This window comes from Rhinatrema bivittatum, chromosome 3, assembly GCF_901001135.1.
Source record: "Rhinatrema bivittatum chromosome 3, aRhiBiv1.1, whole genome shotgun sequence".
In the NCBI taxonomy this organism is placed as follows: domain Eukaryota; kingdom Metazoa; phylum Chordata; class Amphibia; order Gymnophiona; family Rhinatrematidae; genus Rhinatrema; species Rhinatrema bivittatum.
Window position 1 is genome coordinate 6,066,116 of NC_042617.1, and position 24,095 is coordinate 6,090,210.

Below are 24,095 nucleotides of genomic sequence, written 5' to 3' on the forward strand. Positions count from 1 at the left end.
TCCCTCATGTCCTCTGCAGTCAGTCACGCTGCGCGAGGGCTCCCTCGTGTCCCCTGCAGTCAGTCACACTGCGGCCAGGGCTCCCTCATGTCCTCTGCAGTCAGTCACGCTGCGCGAGGGCTCCCTTGTGTCCCCCGCGGCCAGGGCTCCCTCATGTCCCCCCGCAAGTCACGCTGCGGCGAGGGCTCCCTCATGCTCCCCTGCAGCAAATGGCGAAGGCTCCTCATCTCCCATGCAGTCAGTCACGCTGTGGCCAGGGCTCCCTCATGTCCCCTGCAGTCAGTCACGCTGTGGCGAGGGCTCCCTCATGTCCTCTGCAGTCAGTCACGCTGCGGCCAGGGCTCCCTCATGTCCCCTGCAGTCAGTCACGCTGCGGCCAGGGCTCCCTCATGTCCCCTGCAGTCAGTCACGCTGCGGCCAGGGCTCCCTCATGTCCCTTGCAGTCAGTCACGCTGTGGCCAGGGCTCCCTCATGTCCCTTGCAGTCAGTCACGCTGTGGCCAGGGCTCCCTCATGTCCCTTGCAGTCAGTCACGCTGTGGCGAGGGCTCCCTCATGTCCCTTGCAGTCAGTCACGCTGCGGCGAGGGCTCCCTCATGTCCCTTGCAGTCAGTCACGCTGTGGCGAGGGCTCTCTCATGTCCCTTGCAGTCAGTCACGCTGCGGCGAGGGCTCCCTCATGTCCCTTGCAGTCAGTCACGCTGCGGCGAGGGCTCCCATCATGTCCCTTGCAGTCAGTCAACGCTGTGGCCAGGGCTCCCTCATGTCCCCTGCAGTCAGTCACACTGTGGCGAGGGCTCCCTCATGTCCCCTGCAGTCAGTCACGCTGCGGCCAGGGCTCCCTCATGTCCCCTACAGTCAGTCACGCTGTGGCGAGGGCTCTCTCATGTCCCTTGCAGTCAGTCACGCTGTGGCGAGGGCTCCCTCATGTCCCTTGCAGTCAGTCACGCTGCGGCGAGGGCTCCCTCATGTCCCTTGCAGTCAGTCACGCTGTGGCGAGGGCTCTCTCATGTCCCTTGCAGTCAGTCACGCTGCGGCGAGGGCTCCCTCATGTCCCTTGCAGTCAGTCACGCTGTGGCCAGGGCTCCCTCATGTCCCCTGCAGTCAGTCACACTGTGGCGAGGGCTCCCTCATGTCCCCTGCAGTCAGTCACGCTGCGGCCAGGGCTCCCTCATGTCCCCTACAGTCAGTCACGCTGCGGCGAGGGCTCTCTCATGTCCCTTGCAGTCAGTCACGCTTGTGGCGAGGGCTCCCTCATGTCCCTTGCAGTCAGTCACGCTGCGGCGAGGGCTCCCTCATGTCCCCTGCAGTCAGTCACGCTGTGGCGAGGGCTCTCTCATGTCCCTTGCAGTCAGTCACGCTGCGGCGAGGGCTCTCTCATGTCCCTTGCAGTCAGTCACGCTGTGGCGAGGGCTCTCTCATGTCCCTTGCAGTCAGTCACACTGAGGCCAGGGCTCCCTCGTGTCTCCCACAGTGAATCAGTTTGCAGCAAGATTTCCTTTTATACTCTAGAGCCAGATGCACTGCCACAAGTCTATCTTGCACCTTGCAGGGCAGGCAACACAGCCACTCGAATGCTTTCTATCCTGAAGCCTGTCTGTCCTCCTCTCATTCCTGTAATAAGCTTCAGGTCACCAACTTCTCCAGCTCCCTCTTCATTAGTGCATTGTGATGCCTAGAATGAAATGCAAAGATTGCCTCCTGTAGGCAGTTACCCAGCATGGCTCTATGCCATCTCATGCACGGCTGGTCCAAGGCCAAAATTCACTGAGTGCTTGGGTAGAGCAGCCAAGTCATGTGACAGTGGCGGATTGCAGGCAAGCACAGCCCTCGGCCAATATCTCCTCTGCACTACTCAGCCCCCATTGATGAACATCAAAAGAGGAGCAAGATGGGCATCTCTCCTGCCAGGATACCTGGCACCCTCTTCTCACAGTCCATGGGCGCACAGCCACACTATTCATCAATTTCTTGTGCCGAGTTCCTGAGTCAGGGCAGGGTGCAACGGCAACAGCCTAGGCTGGTACGAAATACCTGAGATCCAACAAGGCTATCAATGATTTCCAGCAGTCCTTCTCATCCTCCAGCAAGACGACGCGTAGGTGAGGAGGGCGCTGCTCTAACCTGGAGATTACCTATTCAAACGCAATCCACCATTCCCTCCACCGCTGTGGACACATTCCTGCTCCTTGGCTCTTTTATAACAGATAGACCTGATAAGACTGTTACAGCTCTCCTAACCTGAATGAGGAGGGGAGGGAGGAATTGCAGTCACACAAAAAAAAACCACAAGAACTAGGCACAAGCTGAAAAGAGATGAAGTATAAACACTTTCAAATTTAGAGAAACATTTTTCCTGTCTGGACAATGAGGCTGTGAAAGAGTCTTATCAGATCTGAGGCAATTACTCAAAAGTTATTTATAAATAAAATGGGCCTATTTCATCTGCTCAGCACTCAGTAGAGAAAAGCAGAATCAACAGTGCATATCTAGAGCACTCAACAGGCGGCTGGGCGTCCGGACATGGCTACCAGCCACAGCCCAGCAGACAAGCACATTCAGAAAAACCCTGGCCTGTCGGGAAGAGCACGCTCACCATCCACAGGTCCCCGACAGCTTCTGCAGGTCCCCATTCACTCTGGCTACAGACAGACATGTAATTGTGTTGTGCGCACGTGACCTGGCAGAGGCAGCACGGCCCCGTCCATATATATATATATATCTATCTATCCAGTGTAAAGCTGGCTACAAAGAAATTTGTGAAAGGGAGGGCACAAAGTTCATTGCCCTTCTAAACATCCAGAGGACAGGCAAGTCGCATGTACCAATATACTGAAGGATCCACAGAAAGACTGCACTCACCTTACTGGTGCCCATTAAGTCAGCAAGCTGGGGAGCTGGTGACAGGATCACCCCACAGTCTGCAGAGCGCCCGTGACAGCACACATGTAACATGGTCCCCCAAGCACCCCGAAACACAGGAGGAGAAGGGAGCAGAGCTAGCAAGCGGCTCTTCCCTTCCTAGTGCACCAGCAGCAGAGGAGGAGGGGTGCTCCGGAGAGCAGCCTGAGAGTGGGTGTACAGCGATCCCTCGCCTGAGAAGCACAGGCTGTCTTTTCACTAAGAGAGGCAGCGATGGGAAAGAGAGAGAGTCCCAAACTGCAGGGCAAATTTAGAGAGACCTAGGGATCTCAAACAGCACGAGAAAAAGAAATCGGGATATTGAATTCAACTTGGCACAGGGCAAGTGCCGCTGCCCCTGGAAGTGCAGCACAGTGCGTGCGAGCACCCGCCCGCCCCCTCGAATGCCTGCAACCTCCTTGCAAACACTGGGCCCCTGCAGCTAGCAGCTGGGCACGGTACCACTAGCAGCTGGGCACGGTACCACTAGCAGCTGGGCACGGTACCACTGGCAGCTGGGCACGGCACCACCGGCAGCTGTGCACGGCACCACCGGCAGCTGTGCACGGCACCACCGGCAGCTGTGCACGATATCACTAGCGGTACCACTAGCAGCTGGGCACGGTACCACTAGCAGCTGTGCATGCCGGTACCACTAGCAGCTGGGCACGATATCACTAGCAGCTGTGCACGGTACCACTAGCAGCTGTGCACGGTATCACTAGCAGCTGTGCACTGTACCACTAGCAGCTGTGCACGGTACCACTAGCAGCTGTGCACGGTATCACTAGCAGCTGTGCACGGTACCACTAGCAGCTGTGCACGGTATCACTAGCAGCTGTGCATGCCATCACTAGCAGCTGTGCATGCCGGTACCACTAGCAGCTGTGCACGGTACCACTAGCAGCTGTGCACTGTACCACTAGCAGCTGTGCACTGTACCACTAGCAGCTGTGCACGGTATCACTAGCAGCTGTGCACTGTACCACTAGCAGCTGTGCATGCCGGTAGCACTAGCAGCTGTGCACGGTATCACTAGCAGCTGTGCACGGTATCACTAGCAGCTGTGCATGCCGGTACCACTAGCAGCTGTGCACTGTACCACTAGCAGCTGTGCACGGTACCACTAGCAGCTGTGCACTGTACCACTAGCAGCTGTGCACGGTATCACTAGCAGCTGTGCACTGTACCACTAGCAGCTGTGCATGCCGGTAGCACTAGCAGCTGTGCACGGTATCACTAGCAGCTGTGCACGGTATCACTAGCAGCTGTGCACTGTACCACTAGCAGCTGTGCACTGTACCACTAGCAGCTGTGCACGGTACCACTAGCAGCTGGTGGGCTCTGCAGTGCTTCGGGGTTGCTTGTTGTTTTCTCATGCACATTATACTTCTCAGAGCTTGAGCGGTTCTTCTGTTTCCCGTAACAATGCAAGCGTCCTCTTTCCTGGGTCGTCTCTGCTAGAAGGCAGAGGGATTTCGGCCACGTTTTGTGGGTGCTTTTCACCCAGCAGATGCATCCAGCTCAGTCACCAGCAGGTCTTGGATTTGGCACTCTCAGGTTTCATTTGCAACTATCAGGGATTTTTTTTTTTGAACCTACTTTATATCCCCTCCCAGCTTATATTTTATTGCATGGCCCCAGGCTGAGGACTGGCACTAGGCGTCGTCGTTAAGCGATGACCCCGGCTGGAGAGGGGGATTCGAAGCCAGCTCCCCACACGCAGCAACGTGCAGTTTTGTAGTGGTAACGGCTTCAGGAATAGTGAGAGAGGGGGCAGCTCGAGCACCATCAGAGTCCTCTTCCTCTAGGTGAAGTGGTTATGTCACAACCCTGGGATCAAGCTCAGGAAGGTCCCAGCTTCAGAGGTCGCCAGTAAACGAGCTCCTGGAGGACACTTGCATGCTGGTATCTGTTGTGACTTCCCATAGGAGGAGTGGGACTGCGAGTAGGAGGGCAAGGCAGCAAGATGTGAGAAGTCTCTGGGCAGATGTGGAGGCAGGCAGAGACAGGAGCTCTTGGGATGGCTGGAAGGACAGCAACTCAAATAAAAAACAAAAAACATCAACAGGGCGGCCTGGCTCTTGCTCTTATAATTTAGCACCAGGTTGCTGGGTAATATCAGTTCGGCCCTACTTGTCCTGCTAATGAAAACTGAAACGGCTACGTTTAATAATTCATTCTTCTCTTTATACTAAACCAAACAAGAGAAGAGAGCCCAGCCATGCTGCTTTCTGGCAGACTGACGGCCCTCAGAAAACGCAACAGATGGATCCCGAGACGCGCGACTCCGCTGCGCCCTCTACAGTGCCGCAAGCTCCTCCATCCCGTCTCAGAGGCAGGGAGCAGGGCCTCATATTCCAGACGACAACAGGCAGGACAGGAGAATACGTAGCAACGCAAGCAGTGCCATGCTGGCTCAGGCCAAAGGTCCAGCGAGACCAAAAGATCGGCTCCTGCTCTCTACAGCTCCTTGCAGAAAGCAAGGTAAAGTCCAGGATGTCCCGCAGGTGTCCGTCCGAGCGACAGAAGTGAAGCGGCCGGCATGCCCGCAGCAAAGCCATTAAACAGGAGCAGGGCCCAGAAATCAGAGGGGCTCAGCTGGCCAACGGGAGGCCCTGCTCTCCAAAATAGCAATAAACCTTTCACTTTCTGTGTAATCATTAAAGGAGAGAACAACTTCTCTGGACCTGCCACTTACAAAGCTAATTCTGAAATTTGCCCAGATTTCTAATCTCTTCCAGGTCCAGCACCTCAGAACAGGGAACGGTGAACAGAACGATCCGAGCAGAGTCAAGGAACTGACCCTGCTTTTCAAACCGCAGACCCTGCTCATGGGGGATAAACGGGCGAAGGCTCTGACAGCCGAGCAGAGATCACTCCAAGACACGAGCAGGAGGAGGAGGAGAAGCCCAGAAGCTGAGCGGGGCTGCATCTACACTGCAGTCAGGCATCCCAAAGAGACGGAGAGACCCAGGAGGCGCTGCCCAGACTATGCCATGACTCAGCGAGGAGGGAGAGAGTCCTGGCACTGCAGCGAGGAGGACCGTGTAAACACTGGCTTCAAAAGCAGGTAACCAAAGATCTGAAAGCTGGAGAGCAGAAGGGAGGCCTCAGCAAGGATTACTCTCTCTCCCCCGACGTGATCAGCCAGCAGCGCCCAAGCCCAGCACGAGGGAAAACACTCCAAGATACAGGGGGCAACCAGGCCAAGGCCCTTCACACACCACCAAGGCACAGCCTCTGTGCAATCATGCCTGTCCGAACACATCGCACAGAATTAATACACCCGCACTCCCCTGCACAAACATCATGCAACACAGCCTAACAGATCCCCACAGGCACAGTGAAAACACATTAACAACAAAAACACACACCGCTGCAGCGAGGAAGACACTAGCACAACCTTACATACACCCGCCGTAGCGAGACAGACACTAGCACAACCTTACATACACCCGCCGTAGCGAGACAGACACTAGCACAACCTTACATACACCCGCCGTAGCGAGGAAGACACTAGCACAACCTTACATACACCCGCCGTAGCGAGGAAGACACTAGCACAACCTTACATACACCCGCCGTAGCGAGGAAGACACTGGCACGGCCTTACATACACCCGCTGCAGAGAGGCAGACACTAGCACGACCTTACATACACCCGCCGTAGTGAGACAGACACTAGCACAACCTTACATACACCCACTGCAGAGAGGCAGACACTAGCACAACCTTACATACACCCACTGCAGAGAGGCAGACACTAGCACAACCTTACATACACCCACTGCAGAGAGGCAGACACTAGCACAACCTTACATACACCCACTGCAGAGAGGCAGACACTAGCACAACCTTACATACACCCACTGCAGAGAGGCAGACACTAGCACAACCTTACATACACCCACTGCAGAGAGGCAGACACTAGCACAACCTTACATACACCCGCCGTAGCGAGACAGACACTAGCACAACCTTACATACACCCACTGCAGAGAGGCAGACACTAGCACGACCTTACATACACCCGCCGTAGTGAGACAGACACTAGCACAACCTTACATACACCCACTGCAGAGAGGCAGACACTAGCACAACCTTACATACACCCACTGCAGAGAGGCAGACACTAGCACAACCTTACATACACCCACTGCAGAGAGGCAGACACTAGCACAACCTTACATACACCCACTGCAGAGAGGCAGACACTAGCACAACCTTACATACACCCACTGCAGAGAGGCAGACACTAGCACAACCTTACATACACCCACTGCAGAGAGGCAGACACTAGCACAACCTTACATACACCCGCCGTAGCGAGACAGACACTAGCACAACCTTACATACACCCACTGCAGAGAGGCAGACACTGGCACAACCTTACATACACCCACTGCAGAGAGGCAAACACTGGCACAACCTTACATACACCCACTGCAGAGAGGCAGACACTGGCACAACCTTACATACACCCACTGCAGAGAGGCAGACGCTAGCATGACCTTACATACACCCACTGCAGAGAGGCAGACACTAGCATGACCTTACATACACCCGCCGTAGTGAGACAGACACTAGCACAACCTTACATACACCCACTGCAGAGAGGCAGACACTAGCACAACCTTACATACACCCACTGCAGAGAGGCAGACACTAGCACAACCTTACATACACCCGCCGTAGCGAGACAGACACTAGCACAACCTTACATACACCCACTGCAGAGAGGCAGACACTAGCACAACCTTACATACACCCGCCGTAGCGAGACAGACACTAGCACAACCTTACATACACCCACTGCAGAGAGGCAGACACTAGCACAACCTTACATACACCCACTGCAGAGAGGCAGACACTAGCACAACCTTACATACACCCACTGCAGAGAGGCAGACACTAGCACAACCTTACATACACCCGCCGTAGTGAGACAGACACTAGCACAACCTTACATACACCCACTGCAGAGAGGCAGACACTAGCACAACCTTACATACACCCACTGCAGAGAGGCAGACACTAGCACAACCTTACATACACCAGCCACAGCGAGACAGACACTAGCACGACCTTACATACACCCACTGCAGAGAGGCAGACACTAGCATGACCTTACATACACCCACTGCAGAGAGGCAGACACTAGCATGACCTTACATACACCCGCCGTAGTGAGACAGACACTAGCACAACCTTACATACACCCACTGCAGAGAGGCAGACACTAGCACGACCTTACATACACCCACTGCAGAGAGGCAGACACTAGCATGACCTTACATACACCCGCCGTAGCGAGACAGACACTAGCACAACCTTACATACACCCACTGCAGAGAGGCAGACACTAGCACGACCTTACATACACCCACTGCAGAGAGGCAGACACTAGCATGACCTTACATACACCCACTGCAGAGAGGCAGACACTAGCATGACCTTACATACACCCGCCGTAGTGAGACAGACACTAGCACAACCTTACATACACCCACTGCAGAGAGGCAGACACTAGCACGACCTTACATACACCCGCCGTAGTGAGACAGACACTAGCACGACCTTACATACACCCGCCGTAGCGAGACAGACACTAGCACAACCTTACATACACCCGCCGTAGCGAGACAGACACTAGCACAACCTTACATACACCCGCCGTAGTGAGACAGACACTAGCACGACCTTACATACACCCACTGCAGAGAGGAAGACACTAGCACGACCTTACATACACCCACTGCAGAGAGGCAGACACTAGCACGACCTTACATACACCCACTGCAGAGAGGAAGACAGTAGCACGACCTTACATACACCCGCCATAGCGAGACAGACACTAGCACGACCTTACATACACCCACTGCAGAGAGGAAGACACTAGCACGACCTTACATACACCCGCCGTAGCGAGACAGACACTAGCATGACCTTACATACACCAGCCACAGCGAGACAGACACTAGCACGACCTTACATACACCCGCCGTAGTGAGACAGACACTAGCACGACCTTACATACACCAGCCACAGCGAGACAGACACTAGCACGGCCTTACATACACCCACTGCAGAGAGGAAGACACTAGCACGACCTTACATACACCCGCCGTAGCGAGACAGACACTAGCACGACCTTACATACACCAGCCACAGCGAGACAGACACTAGCACGACCTTACATACACCCGCCGTAGTGAGACAGACACTAGCACGACCTTACATACACCAGCCACAGCGAGACAGACACTAGCACGGCCTTACATACACCCGCCGTAGTGAGACAGACACTAGCACGACCTTACATACACCCACTGCAGAGAGGAAGACACTAGCACGACCTTACATACACCCGCCGTAGCGAGACAGACACTAGCACGACCTTACATACACCAGCCACAGCGAGACAGACACTAGCACGACCTTACATACACCCGCCGTAGTGAGACAGACACTAGCACGACCTTACATACACCAGCCACAGCGAGACAGACACTAGCACGGCCTTACATACACCCCCGCAGCGAGACAGACACTAGCACGACCTTACATACACCCACTGCAGAGAGGCAGACACTAGCACGACCTTACATACAACCGCCGTAGTGAGACAGACACTAGCACGACCTTACATACACCAGCCACAGCGAGACAGACACTAGCACGACCTTACATACACCCGCCGTAGTGAGACAGACACTAGCACGACCTTACATACACCCGCCGTAGTGAGACAGACACTAGCACAACCTTACATACACCCGCCGTAGTGAGACAGACACTAGCACGACCTTACATACACCAGCCACAGCGAGACAGACACTAGCACGACCTTACATACACCCGCCGAGCGAGACAGACACTAGCACGACCTTACATACACCCGCCGTGAGACAGACACTAGCACGACCTTACATACACCCGCCGTAGTGAGACAGACACTAGCACGACCTTACATACACCAGCCACAGCGAGACAGACACTAGCACGACCTTACATACACCAGCCACAGCGAGACAGACACTAGCACGACCTTACATACACCCGCCGAGCGAGATAGACACTAGCACGACCTTACATACACCCACTGCAGCGAGATAGACACTAGCACGACCTTACATACACCCACTGCAGAGAGGCAGACACTAGCACGACCTTACATACACCCGCCGTAGTGAGACAGACACTAGCACGACCTTATATACACCCCCGCAGCGAGACAGACACTAGCACGGCCTTACATACACCCGCCGAGCGAGACAGACACTAGCTTGACCTTACATACACCCGCCGTAGCGAGACAGACACTAGCACAACCTTACATACACCCGCCGTAGCGAGACAGACACTAGCACAACCTTACATACACCCGCCGTAGTGAGACAGACACTAGCACGACCTTACATACACCCACTGCAGAGAGGAAGACACTAGCACGACCTTACATACACCCAATGCAGAGAGGAAGACACTAGCACGACCTTACATACACCCCCGCAGTGAGACAGACACTAGCACGAACTTACATACACCCCTGCAGCGAGACAGACACTAGCACGAACTTACATACACCCGCAGCGAGGCAGACACTAGCACGAACTTACATACACCAGCACGACCTTACATACACCCGCCGAGCGAGACAGACACTAGCACGGCCTTACATACACTAGCACGACCTTACATACACCAGCCGCAGCGAGACAGACACTAGCACGACCTTACATACACCCGCAGTAGCGACACAGACACTAGCACGACCTTACATAAACCCGCAGCGAGGAAGACACTAGCACTGCTTTACATACACCTGCCGCAGCGAGACAGACACTAGCACGACCTTACATACACCCGCAGCAAGGCAGACACTAGCACGGCCTTACATACACCCGCAGCAAGGCAGACACTAGCATGGCCTTACATACACCCGCAGCAAGGCAGACACTAGCATGGCCTTACATACACCCGCAGCAAGGCAGACACTAGCATGGCCTTACATACACCCGCAGCAAGGCAGACACTAGCATGGCCTTACATACACCCGCTGCAGAGAGGCAGACACTAGCATGGCCTTACATACTCCCGCAGCAAGGCAGACACTAGCATGGACTTACATACACCCGCAGCAAGGCAGACACTAGCATGGCCTTACATACACCCGCTGCAGAGAGGCAGACACTAGCATGGCCTTACATACACCCGCTGCAGAGAGGCAGACACTAGCATGGCCTTACATACACCCGCAGCAAGGCAGACACTAGCATGGCCTTACATACACCCGCAGCAAGGCAGACACTAGCATGGCCTTACATACACCCGCTGCAGAGAGGCAGACACTAGCATGGCCTTACATACACCCGCTGCAGCGAGGCAGACACTAGCACGACCTTACATACACTAGCAAGGCCCCACACACACCCACCACAGCAAGACAGACACTAGCACGGCCTTACATACACCAGCCGCAGCGAGACAGACACTAGCACGAACTTACATACACCTGCCGTAGCAACACAGACACTAGCACGACATTACATACACCCGCCGAGCGAGACAGACACTAGCACGACCTTACATACACCAGCCGCAGCGAGACAGACACTAGCACGACCTTACATACACCAGCACGACCTTACATACACCAGCCACTGCGAGACAGACACTAGCACGGCTTTACTTACACCCGCCGTAGCGACACAGACACTAGCACGACCTTACATACACCCGCTGAGCGAGACAGACACTAGCACGACCTTACATACACCAGCACGACCTTACATACACCAGCCACAGCGAGACAGACACTAGCACAACCTTACATACACCCGCCGTAGCGAGACAGACACTAGCACGACCTTACATACACCCGCAGCGAGACAGACACTAGCACGGCTTTACATACAGCCGCCGTAGCGACACAGACACTAGCACAACCTTACATACTCCCGCCGTAGCGAGACAGACACTAGCACAACCTTACATACACCCGCCGTAGCGAGACAGACACTAGCACAACCTTACATATACCTGCAGCGAGACAGACACTAGCACGACCTTACATACTCCCGCAGCAAGACAGACACTAGCACAGCTTTACATACAGCCGCCGTAGCGACACAGACACTAGCACAACCTTATACTCCCGCCGTAGCGAGACAGACACTAGCACAACCTTACATACACCCGCCGTAGCGAGACAGACACTAGCACAACCTTACATACACCCGCAGTAGCGAGACAGACACTGGCACAACCTTACATATACCTGCAGCGAGACAGACACTAGCACGGCTTTACATACAGCCGCCGTAGCGACACAGACACTAGCACAACCTTACATACTCCCGCCGTAGCGAGACAGACACTAGCACAACCTTACATACACCCGCCGTAGCGAGACAGACACTAGCACAACCTTACATACACCCGCCGTAGCGAGACAGACACTAGCACAACCTTACATATACCTGCAGCGAGACAGACACTAGCACGACCTTACATACACCTGCCGCAGCGAGGCAGACACTAGCACGGCCTTACATACACCTGCTGCAGCGAGGTAGACACTAGCATGGCCTTACATACACCCGCCGTAGTGAGACAGACACTAGCACGACCTTACATACACCTGCCGTAGTGAGACAGACACTAGCACGACCTTACATACACCCGCCACGAGGCAGACACTAGCACGACCTTACATACACCTGCCGTAGTGAGACAGACACTAGCATGGCCTTACATACACCCGCCACGAGGCAGACACTAGCACGACCTTACATACACTAGCACGGCCCCACACACACCCACCACAGCAAGACAGACACTAGCATGACCTTACATACACCCGCTGCAGAGAGGCAGACACTAGCTTGACCTTACATACACCCGCCGTAGTGAGACAGACACCAGCACAAACTTACATACACCAGCCGCAGTGAGACATACACCAGCACGACCTTACATACACCAGCCGCAGCGAGACCTACACTAGCACGACCTTACATACACCAGCCGCAGCGAGACAGACACTAGCACGACCTTACATACACCCGCCGTAGTGAGACAGACCCTGGCACAACCTTACATACACCCGCAGCGAGACAGACACTAGCACGACCTTACATACACCCGCAGCGAGACAGACACTAGCACGGCCTTACATACACCCGCTGTAGCAAGACAGACACTAGCACGACCTTACATACACCCGCTGCAGAGAGGCAGACACTAGCACGACCTTACATACACTAGCACGGCCCCACACACACCCACCACAGCAAGACAGACACTAGCACGACCTTACATACACCCACTGCAGAGAGGCAGACACTAGCATGACCTTACATACACCCGCTGCAGAGAGGCAGACACTAGCATGGCCTTACATACACCCGCTGCAGAGAGGCAGACACTAGCATGACCTTACATACACCCGCTGCAGAGAGGCAGACACTAGCATGACCTTACATACACCCGCTGCAGAGAGGCAGACACTAGCACGACCTTACATACACCCGCTGCAGAGAGGCAGACACTAGCACGACCTTACATACACCCACTGCAGAGAGGCAGACACTAGCACGGCCTTACATACACCCGCTGCAGAGAGGCAGACACTAGCATGACCTTACATACACCCGCTGCAGAGAGGCAGACACTAGCACGACCTTACATACACCCGCTGCAGAGAGGCAGACACTAGCACGGCCTTACATACACCCGCTGCAGAGAGGCAGACACTAGCACGGCCTTACATACACCCGCTGCAGAGAGGCAGACACTAGCATGACCTTACATACACCCGCTGCAGAGAGGCAGACACTAGCACGGCCTTACATACACTAGCACGGCCCCACACACACCCACCACAGCAAGACAGACACTAGCACGACCTTACATACACCCACTGCAGAGAGGCAGACACTAGCACGACCTTACATACACCCGCCGTAGTGAGACAGACACTAGCACGACCTTACATACACCTGCTGTAGCAAGACAGACACTAGCATGACCTTACATACACCTGCCGCAGCGAGGCAGACACTAGCACGGCCTTGCAGACACTAGCACGGCCCCACACACACCCACCACAGCAAGACAGACACTAGCACGACCTTACATACACCTGCCGCAGCGAGGCAGACACTAGCACGACCTTACATACACCTGCCGCAGCGAGGCAGACACTAGCACGGCCCCACACACACCCACCACAGCAAGACAGACACTAGCACAACCTTACATACACCCGCTGCAGAGAGGCAAACACTAGCATGACCTTACATACACCCGCTGCAGAGAGGCAAACACTAGCATGACCTTACATACACCCGCTGCAGCAGGCAGACACTAGCACGACCTTACATAAACCCGCTGCAGAGAGGCAGACACTAGCACAACCTTACATACACCCGCTGCAGAGAGGCAAACACTAGCATGACCTTACATACACCCGCTGCAGCAGGCAGACACTAGCACGACCTTACATACACCCGCTGCAGAGAGGCAGACACTAGCATGACCTTACATACATCCGCTGCAGCAGGCAGACACTAGCACAACCTTACATACACCCGCTGCAGAGAGGCAGACACTAGCATGACCTTACATACACCCGCTGCAGCAGGCAGACACTAGCATGGCCTTACACACACACACACACCACAGTGAGGCAGACACTAGCACAAGCCTTATATATACTCATAGGTGGCAAGAGCATACATCTGCACAATCTTACATACACCAACAGGTGGCGATACAAACACAAGCACAGCCTTACATATACCCACAGGGGACTCATCGGTTCTACCCAGCTAAGATGTGACTTTTCATGTCTTTTTCACTCTGTTTTCAAAGCTTTCTTTTCAGGTGGTGTGACCCGGTGATTCCATAGAGCTCTCTGGGAAACTCTTGAGCCACACACCTGGAAAGCTCCTTTCTGCCCTGCAGCTGTTGCTACAGCAACTCCATTCATCTTCCCTCCCTGGCCCCAACAGTCACATCCCCCACATTGCACCACTACAGTCTGAGCGCTACACTGCAATACGTTTGCACATTTAGTAAAACCATGCAAGAACTAAAAGCCCATGTCATTCTCTCCCATAATGTGCGGAGTTCCAGATCGTTTCAATATCTGAATAATTTCTTATTCAACCCAGACGCTCTGACTCCTCTCTCTAGCCCTCTCATCTATGTCTCACTCTCCCTCTGCACATCCCTTCCTCACCTTCTCTCTCTTTCTCCACATACATCTCCTTTCCACTATGCTGTAATTTCCTCTCTCCTGGATTGTATTTTCCTAGGCTCCTTCTTCTCTTCGAGAAAACTTAGTGGTCTGTGATACCTTTAAAGTATTACCAGAAAGATTAAGTAGTACATGAGCTTTTGAGACCTCATTGGTCCCCATATCAATCTTTCTCCCTCATTTCCCCTTGAACTACATACTTCCGCAAGGCCAATAAGAACTGCCTACAAAAGTTCGCTCAAGGCCCCTCCCAACAAATCATCAGTCCACAACTCTATTCACAAGCGAGCACTTTCGACAGCAGGTCCGCTACATTGGAATTCGCTTCCTCAAGACCTACGCCAGGAACAATGTCATCTAACATTCAGAAAAAGACTTAAAGCCTGGCTGTTCACACAAGCCTACCGTTGAAGGAACATCTTCAACCATCACTGACTCTCACCCTTCAACCTCTCCCTTATCCCTCCCCCCTACTCACCTCCCCTCCACTCCTCCCACCGGACATACCATGTTAATAACCGCTGAGGATAAATCTCTGTTTATGTATTACTAATTTATTGTTTTTTGTTGATTATATTTATCACTCCTTATTGTTATAGTTTAATTCTGCCCTATCTTCCATCTTTTACGCTCCCTGTTTTAATGTAACTTTTCATTTCTACCTAGATGTTAATTGGTTTACCCCTGTTCTATTGTAAACTGGTACAATAAGACCTGGTCTTGAGTATCGGTATAGTAAAAGAAGTTAAATAAATAAATAAATGTGTGCCTCTCTCTCTCCTCCTCTCCTGCTATGAGCATCTCTTCTGTCCATCCCTCCCTTTCCCAATTCCAAGAAGAGCAGCACGGTGGCACTAGCTCCCCATTTCCCATCCAAATGCAATGTGCCAAACTCAGTCAACCTGAAATAGTCCATATAAATGGCTGAATGAAAGGAAGAAAGCAATTGCTTCACTATTCAAAAGGCAGGTTTTACTAAGCTAATAAACTCCCCCATTGCTGCTTGGACTTGTCCTTGCAATGACTCCACACTACACGTTCCTGCCGCATTCCAGGCTTTGGATGGAGGAAACTCAACATGTCCTTGGCTATTGAGTACTAATGAGAAGTGTGAGTGTGGCTGGCAGTTCCTCCCCCACGTGCCTGCAGGCGCCCAGGTGTGTCCAGGGCAGGCACGAGCTACACAGCACTCTCTGCACAGAAACACACTTTTGATGTCTTACTAAAAGACTGCACCCGCAGGGCACAAAAGGCACGCCGCAGCGACTCGACGCCCAGGAATGCAAAGCCAGCTGAATGCCAACAGAAGGCAAGAGCAGCTCACAAGGTGCATCCTCCCTGAGCCAAAGAACAACAGACAGCAGCAGGCAGCCTTTCAGAAAAAGGGTGGCCACAGCGAGCGCCCCAGTTCTGAGCCCAGATCCCCTCATCCCTCCTAGAAAGCTCAGTCAGATAACCTTCCAGGATGAGGGCAAAGACAACGAGCACCCTGATTCTAACCCAGATCCCCTCAACCCTCTCCTAGAAAGCACCGTCAGATAACCTTCCAGGATGAGGGCAAAGACAAAGAGCACCCTGATTCTAACCCAGATCCCCTCATCCCTCCTAGAAAGCACCGTCACATAACCTTCCAGGATGAGGGCAAAGACAATGAGCACCCTGATTCTAACCCAGATCCCCTCATCCCTCCTAGAAAGCACCGTCAGATAACCTTCCAGGATGAGGACAAAGACAACGAGCACCCTGATTCTAACCCAGATCCCCTCATCCCTCCTAGAAAGCACCATCAGATAACCTTCCAGGATGAGGACAAACACAATGAGCACCCTGATCCTAACCCAGATCCCCTCATCCCTCTCCTAGAAAGCACCGTCAGATAACCTTCCAGGATGAGGGCAAAGACAACGAGCACCCTGATTCTAACCCAGATCCCCTCATCCCTCCTAGAAAGCACCGTCAAATAATCTTCCAGGATGAGGGCAAAGACAACGAGCACCCTGATTCTAACCCAGATCCCCTCATCCCTCCTAGAAAGCTCAGTCAGATAACCTTCCAGGATGAGGACAAAGACAACGAGCACCCTGATTCTAACCCAGATCCCCTCATCCCTCCTAGAAAGCACAGTCAGATAACCTTCCAGGATGAGGGCAAAGACAACGAGCACCCTGATTCTAACCCAGATCCCCTCATCCCTCCTAGAAAGCACCGTCAGATAACCTTCCAGGATGAGGACAAACACAATGAGCACCCTGATCCTGACCCAGATCCCCTCATCCCTCTCCTAGAAAGCACCGTCAGATAACCTTCCAGGATGAGGGCAAAGACAACGAGCACCCTGATTCTAACCCAGATCCCCTCATCCCTCCTAGAAAGCACCGTCAAATAATCTTCCAGGATGAGGGCAAAGAGAACGAGCACCCTGATTCTAACCCAGATCCCCTCATCCCTCCTAGAAAGCTCAGTCAGATAACCTTCCAGGATGAGGACAAAGACAACGAGCACCCTGATTCTAACCCAGATCCCCTCATCCCTCCTAGAAAGCACCGTCAGATAACCTTCCAGGATGAGGACAAACACAATGAGCACCCTGATCCTAACCCAGATCCCCTCATCCCTCTTCTAGAAAGCACCGTTAGATAACCTTCCAGGATGAGGACAAAGACAACGAGCACCCTGATTCTAACCCAGATCCCCTCATCCCTCCTAGAAAGCACCGTCACATAACCTTCCAGGATGAGGACTAAGACAACGAGCACCCTGATCCTAACCCAGATCCCCTCATCCCTCCTAGAAAGCACCATCACATAACCTTCCAGGATGAGGGCAAAGACAACGAGCACCCTGATTCTAACCCAGATCCCCTCATCCCTCCTAGAAAGCACCGTCAGATAACCTTCCAGGATGAGGGCAAAGACAACGAGCACCCTGATTCTAACCCAGATCCCTTCACCCCTCCTAGAAAGCACCGTCAGATAACCTTCCAGGATGAGGACTAAGACAACGAGCACCGTGATCCTAACCCAGATCCCCTCACCCCTCCTAGAAAGCACCGTCAGATAACCTTCCAGGATGAGGACAAAGACAATGTGCACCCTGATTCTAACCCAAATCCCCTCATCCCTCCTACACAGTGAGCACCCCAGTTCTGAGCCCAGATCTCATCTCTCCTAGAAAGCAGTGTCAGATAATCTACCAGGAGGAGGGTAAGCAGTGAGCTACCAAGTTCTGAGTCCAGAATTAAGGCTGCCTGGCCTTCAGAAAACTTAGGTGATTTCTTTAGCATTACATACATCAGATTTGCTGCTGTAAACTGTCCTTATTTGGATCTTGGGATCCCAGCCTTGGTGAAACATTTTTATTTTAGACTTTTATTAGGATCTAGATTGGTTCTGCTTGGCTTCTCTTCAAAGGCTATTATTAATTGTACAGTTTTGTTGGATTACTTATCCTAACTATTTTTAGGAATCAATTACAAGTATGTTATTGTTATGGATTTATGCTTGATTTTCTGTTTTTATATTGTACGCCATCTAGACCCTGCTTAAGATTAAATAAAATGTTTCTATACTAGCAGTGGGGAAACCAAGAAAAGCTGGAGATTAAATGGAGTCTGTGCTCCCAACGGCTCTGCAACAGAAAGCACCGAATCCTGCAAAGCTTGCTCCCCACCTAACTGGAGGTGCAGGACCTGAGGTAGCAGCTCCGCAGTGCTTACAGCATGTTGAGGTTTCCACTGCAGCACCGCCATGGAGCATCTTCAGTCACCTGTCCCCACAGCACTTTGTGCTCCAGCAGAACGCACAGACAAAGGCCTGCACCAACAGCAACCAAAAGCAGTCGCTTGAGCAGTGGGAAAAGGAGAGTGATGCAAAGACGTGCCCTCAAACATTCTGCAACCAAAGACATTTCACCTTTCTTTCTCTCCTCCCCTCAGCCCCAGAAAACTGCAATTGCACCACACGTGCATCCCAGAGGCAAGCCACCCGCTTCACGGAGTCTCCATCCCAAAGGGTGCATGAAGCATCCATATTCTCACCAGTGTTACACAACCAGAAACGCCAGAGTAAAGTCATGGAACCCCTCCCGGAGCCCAAGGATCCAGTGACCCTCCGTCACTACTCTTCCTGTGACCTAGGACAAGTCACTTTACTCCCCACAAAAACACAGATCCAACACTGGTAACCAGAATCTCCACCACATTCAAACAAGAAACTAATGGCAAAGAAAGCCCAGCAGGCCCAGCACCATTGACCACTTTAATACAGCTTAGCACCAGCAGAATAAAAGGCAGCCCAGAATTACTGGCCCATAATGCATCATCACTACAGCATCTGACAGCCTGGGAGGAAGAACAGTGGCCGCACCTTGCATAGAGAGAAGAGGCCATGCGTATTTAATTACCGCCTGTCTCCTGCCTGATCTTTGTCACGCTCTTCTCCTACCAGAAGGTCACGGCACAGACACGTGACTCACATCCCTCAAGAACCAAAATCGACCAACATTTACTATAACTTGAAGGCCACCCAAGCACATCCTTTCACGTTCCTCTGAAAGCCACAGTTGTGAGATAACCTCATCCTGCACTGACCTGATCAGGTAGTAGAGCTCTGGAAAATTAATCACAAATGTGTTACATTACTCTAATAAAAAGATCTGGCTGACCTCTATTTCTATATATCCAACACCAACAGCCAGACTTTATATATTCGAGCAGAGATGGAAGGAACGCTGCCACTCACCCAGCGGCGACGAGCTTGGAGACGCACCCAGGAGCGAGGGCCTCGTGCCTGCTCACTTAACTTCCAGCTCCTGACCTACGCTGCATGAATTCTCTTTCTCCTACCTGCCCCAACTATGGAAGGAGGATCCTGGACCTTCACTGATCTTATCTGTGCCAACTCTCTGGATCAGTCTTCCTAACCACAGTCAAGTCTCACCTTCAGTTATTTAAAATCTTTAACCCTGATGCTCCCTGATCACAGTCTGCTCAATTTTCTCTCACGGGAATATAAACATTGCTTTAATCTTATCTGAATGGTTACTGGTTAGACTGTAGGCTCCAGGGAGCAGGGACTGGCTGCTAGGAGCAGTAATAGTAGAAGTCATCACTTACAATCTGCCAGCCACAGCACGACAGGCCTTCCACACGGCTACCTCGGATGTGTTTTCAGTTTCTTTCTGACTAAAATCAAATGAATTCAGGATGCTCCTGCCATCTCACCCCAACTGTTTGGACCCTGCTCAGACCAATTAAATAATCTTATAATTGATTAGTCCCCCCCAATGAACACAAGTCTAGTTTCATGAGCTCCCTTAGCAAGGCTTTGCTCCTAATATTTCTCTTCTGAAGGCATTTATGCCAGAAAAATAATCCCAGCTCAAAGCAACTAGAATTAATTTCTTGGTTTAGACAAGGCACCTTCATAGCTACAAAAAAACTTCTGTTTCATGGTAAAGAAGTGAGAATGGGGAGGAAAAGGATCTTCATTACTGAGATCAGCGAATGTCTGCGGCAATCTGCTTAGCCGAGAGGCCATCCAGCGACGTGGTTGTGTCTCATGCTGGTAGCTGCGAGATCGGTGCACGTCTAAAGATGCTATGGTAGTAGCTGGGATATCTTCACGTCACTGCTCGATTTGCAGCAGATCTAGAATATCATCTCCGACAATCACGGGGCGTGAGAGTCTGTATAGGGTTTTACATCACCAAGCACAAAGCTCTGAAGATTGGACCCGTATGATCTGAAAAGCTCAGATACTACAATTTCTTCCTTGTTGGTACTTTAAGACGACTCAGAATCTCCCAAAACCAAATGTGAAGGGAAGTACTGAGTGCATTCAAGGCTCAGCACATTGGCAGGAGCTTCGCCTCTCAGGAAGCCAGCAGAATACTACAATTGGAAACGTCGCGTTGTGGCCAGGAAGGCACCAAGCTATGGACAAATTTCCAGTTCAATGATTTGCAATCGCCAGTCCCTGCTCTCACTCACAGTAACATATCCTCTGACTCATCTCTCCATCTTCACGCACATCTCAGCCACGGATTAGCTTTTACTTTTGGCATTTGCTAATTGCTCTTTGGAATCTATGTGACCAACAGGATTGCATTTTGTTCTGGAGTTTCCTGCTCTGTGCGTGGTCGGCTATTGATTTGATCAAACTTTGGATAACGCAGTTACCCCATCAATAAGGCCTTCTCTCATCAGAAGCAGCTCTCCAGACCCCGAGCCTAATGAGGCTTCCAGACCCTCAGCCCTCCCTGAAACATCCGCCCACCATCCAACTAAAGCATTTCAGAGGATCACCCGATCAGGAAGGGTAAAAACAGAGAGAAGCTGAGTGCTCAGCAGAGCAAAACCCGTTCACTTTCATCCTGGGGGGCCCCCTCGGACTCACAACTCAAGCCACCCGATTGGCGTCTCCTGGCTGAAGGCTGACCTTTACCCAACGAGGGAGCCGTCAGACCACAAAGTAAGGAGGATTTTTAGACAGCAGCGCTCTGCTGCTCCGCCAGCTCACAAGTTGCCCAACTCCAGCAACAGGCTGCCGAGGGCAAGTGGAGAATCACTAGCCTTGAATCTTGAATACTGCTTTGCCTTTTAATCATCCCATTAAATACCCCAGGTCTTGCCTTCCTTCTGACATATTAATAGCTGCTTATAATTTCAGAAATAGTCTGCAGACGGTGCGCAGCCAGAAGCACCCAGTTAAACCGACCTTTCACCCCGACTGCACACAGCGCACTGGGGCTCTAATTCCAGCGAGGGGGTTTTCCAGTGACATCATGAACCACAAAAGCAGAAAGGTCAGGGCACTGCCCTCACTGAGGCTGGGGCTTCCTATTTTTAGTTCTGGCTCCGATCTGAACTGCACTGCCTGGATGCAGTCCGATTCGCCGCTGCGTCCCATCTGTTTCTACGGCATGGGCAGCGGTCTGGTGTGTTTGCAGGGCTTTCTCTCTTCACACGAGTAGGAAGCATGACGTTCTGCGGAGCCTCTGGTAACCCTCCATGCATCTTCTTGAAAGGTGCCAAATGTGTCTTTCATGCCTTAAAATTAGTCTCTCCTGCCCTCTTGTTGTGTTCCTGCACTGAGGGAGCTCGTAACCCGGGGGAGGCTGCAGGGGACCGGTAAAAGCTGCCCCTCTGTTTTCTTAGGGTGACATGGAAGGACTCTACCTTTTTTTTTTTTTTTAAATACCTAACTTGTGCAATGGCATTGATTTTTCGGGGGGAGTCAGGCATTACAGACAGTTCCAACAAATATGCCTTGCTCGTGTCTTTAACTTCTGCACTCATAAGCTGCCCCCAGCAGTTTTTTTTGCTGGTGCATCCGATAAGTAAGATTCATTCAGATCGGCCCAGTGGTGTCCGGTTGCAAGCACTTCAGTTTTTCCTCCATGCATTCCTTAACCCTTTACTTATATATTTTCAAATTATAAGGCAAGCACTAAACTTGCACAGGAATAATGCAGAAATATACAATAAATGGGATACAAATTATACAAGACGGCTAAATAGTGGCAATTCACCCCACAATATATTTAGGGGGGTGGAACCCGAGAGAAAATAAAGGGAGAACAATCAGGAACAAACGCAAAGGGAAAAAAAACGTTCCTGAAAGAACTAATTAAGCTCTAACAGGCCGACGCAATATCCGCACAGGAGAAACGAGCGCTCTCACGATCAACCTCACCCCAGTGCGCGATGCTGCGGGCTAATGACGAAGGCTCTGTGGGAAACTGTGCGTCCCTAGCACCTCCTCGGCACCAGGAGAAGCCAGCGTCCATTTTCCTAACCTCACCGCCATCAAGACTTTTTTTTTTAATATTTTTTTTCACGCTGCTTTCTAAGGTTCCTTCAACTTAACACTGCCGTGATATTAAGTCGGAGGAACCACAGAAAAGCAGAATTTTCTGCTCCGGGGCTGGCGTTTCTGAGGGTTAAAATGTGTGCAACGGGTGCACGATTATTTTTTTACATCAGGGTACTATCTAATAGCCTCATCAACACGGCGCCCACACGTGATGAGCACTGCTGGGGACGCGCTGCTTTAGAAGCGCATTTCGAACAGGCCGAGCCCCTTATCCCATCGGGGGTAATGGACACGCGCGAGTTAACCTGTGAGCTGGCCTGAGCGCACGGTATTGCATCGGCCGGTCTATATACAATCCAAGGATATCCCACTGTACACCTTCATACCCGAAGCCCGTCAAGAACCTATCTCGGGTGTTTCAAGAATCCATCAAGCAACACAACCTCTCAGTAAGAAAAGAAATCTGACCCCCACGGGAGCTGCCTCAGCAGAAATTTCTTCCTACAATCTTGTGTTGCCCTACAAAAATCAGGAAATATATGGACTTCAAAACCCATGAAGAACAGATTAGAAGCACAAAGAAATAATTGCATTTCAAATGTGGCAAGTGTTACTAAGAAAGTGACCCGGTGAGCCTCATCTACAGCCGTCAACTGAGGCATCTCCTGAGCAGTCTCACTATTCCTATTCCCAATATGGGACACAGGCAGATAAAGCTTTACTTAATTTAGGCATGGCCCCAGATGAAATGCCCAACATCACGCATAGAGAAAGTGAAAAGCTCAACTGGAGAAATCAAGGCAATCTCAGGAAAATTTAAGACACGCAAATTAGGACTTCTCCAATGCATCGCGTTCCTTTCCTGAAGGATGGCGGCTTGGACAGAGGCCAGCTTTTCAGAGCTTTGATCCAGCATCTCAAGCTGATCTGTACGGGCCTCCAATATTTCCTCTTGGAACTGGGACCGAGTGTACATGTTATTAATGGTACCAAGTAAGCGCTACATGAGAAGATTCCACCAAAGATATTTATTTATAAAAGACTTTCCAATTTTATGATAATTTCTAAAGCGATGTACGTTTAACTATTACACAAAATCATACAAATAATAAAAGA

The 24,095-nt window shown here is 51.8% G+C and overlaps 1 protein-coding gene across 5 annotated transcripts in view; it reads right to left on the bottom strand.

The window, feature by feature from the left end:
- TJAP1 (tight junction associated protein 1) overlaps positions 1–24,095 on the bottom strand; it is a 248,742-nt gene that overhangs the window by 177,736 nt on the left and 46,911 nt on the right. Inside the window, exon 1 of one of the 5 annotated variants that reach the window (XM_029592850.1) lies at positions 2,032–2,164. The exons of the other annotated variants lie outside the window; for them this stretch is intronic. The gene's annotated coding sequence lies outside the window, so the exon portion shown is untranslated. Of the gene's footprint in view, positions 1–2,031; positions 2,165–24,095 lie in introns of those variants that run through there. 5 annotated transcript variants of the gene reach the window in all.